This window comes from Pteropus vampyrus, unplaced genomic scaffold, assembly GCF_000151845.1.
Source record: "Pteropus vampyrus isolate Shadow unplaced genomic scaffold, Pvam_2.0 Scaffold30, whole genome shotgun sequence".
NCBI classification, from domain to species: Eukaryota; Metazoa; Chordata; class Mammalia; order Chiroptera; family Pteropodidae; genus Pteropus; species Pteropus vampyrus.
The window spans coordinates 3,095,475-3,097,995 of NW_011888811.1; the positions used below are offsets into that span (position 1 = coordinate 3,095,475).

Consider the following 2,521-nt stretch of genomic DNA (forward strand, 5'->3'; position numbering starts at 1 on the left):
TCTGTAATGGAAACTAATTTGAATTTTCAAACTCTGTATTTCAATGTCCATATCCTTTTTATTATCTTTCAAAGCAATAAAGCAATCTGAAGTAATTCCTCGTAGAAAGAATAATTAAATTTATGTAAGTGGCATTGCGACATATAAAACAAAACTATATCCTTTCAAATTACATATTTGGATGATTTCAAAAAATTTTTGCCATGCAAAAGATGTGGAATGGTCAAACTTAGTACCTCAGTGATGACAGATGGACTCAGGAAGTGTTACAGAAAAATTTTGCACTGAGTTTCTCTCTTAATCTGTGGGGAGACTGGACTAAACATTGATGTTATTCTTGGAGATGAGCATGGTACCTGAAACCAATGTTTGGATGGGAGTAATTTAAGACACAAACAGAAGCTATCAGAATGGAAAGGCCTATTGGCTGAATTATCAGCTGAAAGCACTCTTTGTGGAACACATATACAAAGTCCCTAACACAGTATTGATGGGCACAGGATGAACCACCACTCAGCAGGCACCAAATCCATTTCACTAATTCTCCTGGCCAGAAGAAAAGACACTAACCCAGAATGGAGTCAATCAGCAAAGCCAAGGTTTGCCATGCAAGCTGTACACGCTGGCAAATTTATAAATCTATTGTGATTGAGGTAGTCTATTTGGAGAAGAAGAAAATTTTTGAAAAGTTTCATTCTCTATTAAGGAACTGTAGAGATGAAAAGAAAGTTAATTATCTAGAACTAACCTATTTTAAGTGAAAGTATTTAAATTTTAAAGTTATTTCTACTAATAATAAATATTACTTATTGAGTATGTATTCATACTATTTGTATGACTGTAACATTTGCACTGTTTGTATGACTAGAACAACGGCCTACAGACTGGAAATGTTCAGTATATATCCTAATCTTCAAGTGAGAAGATGCAAAGAAATACAGTAACTATAGGTCCATTGCTCTAATTTCCCAAGCAAGTAACGTGATGCTCAAGGTGATACAAACAAGGTTTCTACCTTAAATGAAACAAGAAATGCCAGATATTCAAGCTGGATGCAGAAAAGAAAGGTGTATTCAAGATCTAATAGTGAATATTCATTGAATAGTGGAGTGCTTAAAGAATATCAAACGAAGGTTAGTCCAAGCTTTTTAAACACAGTTAAATCTTTGAAAGTGGATCATGGAAGCTATGGGTTTCTTTAAAATAAATGGGTGTGCCTCAGCCCTCGATAAATTCAGATTCGTATTGAGGACAGGAAGCCAATGTGCAGAGAGAATGGGGAGAGACAGAACGTTTTCCCTTATGGAAAGGTATCAGACAAGGTTACATTTTATCTCCCTATTTGTTTAATGTATGCGCAGAATATATCATACTAAAACCTGGGCTAGACTCAGAGGAAGGAGGAGTGAAAATCAGTGGAAGAATTCTCAGTAACTTAAGATGTGCAGATGACACAGTCTTACTGGCAGAAAACAGCAATAATCTGAAACAACTTCTGATGAAAGTGAAAAGAAGGAAGTGCCAAAGCTTGAACACCAAGAAGACAAAAATCTTGACTACTGAAGAAAACACATGACTTTAACATAGACAATAAAGATATTGGAAGTATTAAAGATTTTACCTATCTTGATTCAGTCATCGATTTGGATGGAGACTACAGCCAAGAAATCAAGAGAAAGCTGCAACTCAAAAGGGCAGCGATGGGAGAATTAGAACAGATCACCAAGAACAAAGATGTGTCATTAAAGACTAGGGGGAAGGTCATCCACACTCTCGTCTTCCCATTTACTGTGTACGGATGTGAAAGCGGGACGGTGACGAGTAAAATCGATTCATTTGAAAGATGGTTTTGGAGGAGAGCTCTCTGGATACCCCAGACCACCAGAAAGACAACCGAGTGGGTCCTAGAGCAATTTAGCCTGTAACATCACTGGAGGCAAACATGACAAAACTGAACTTGTCCCTTTTTAGGCCTATCGTGAGAAGGCAGAGTTCTTTAGAAAAGACAATAATGCTGAGAAAAATAGAAGCCAGCAGGAAAAAAGGAAGACCAAATATGAAATGGACTGACTCCAGAAAAGAAGTCATGCACACGAGTCCACAGGAGCTCAGCAGGGCTGTTGCGGGCAGCACACTGGGAATCTCACTCAGGCATAGGGCTGTCAGGACTCACAGCTGACTCAGTAGCACAGAATACACATTCATAGTATTTACATAAATGCATTATTTAATTTAATTATATCTAACTCATACTAATTCTCTAAATTGGGTATAATTATCTCCATTTAATAAATGAAATAACTGAAGCTCAGGTAATACAGTTAACAGGCTGAGCTTCCCCCAGTGGGAAATACTGCAGTCAGATTCGGTTGGTCTAATAACAAAATCTTCCTTCTAAATTAGTGAGTATATGTATGAAGGAACCGAGACCCAGATTAATACTTGTTCCTTATATCTAATTCATAGGATAATTTAGGCATGTAAACTCTGTAAGTTAATACATGTTTTCTGATGATCCAAC

The 2,521-nt window shown here is 36.9% G+C and overlaps 1 pseudogene; it reads left to right on the forward strand.

Annotated features, from left to right (window-relative positions):
- The window catches only part of LOC105289945, a 134,734-nt pseudogene that overhangs the window by 126,111 nt on the left and 6,102 nt on the right, over nt 1–2,521 (forward strand).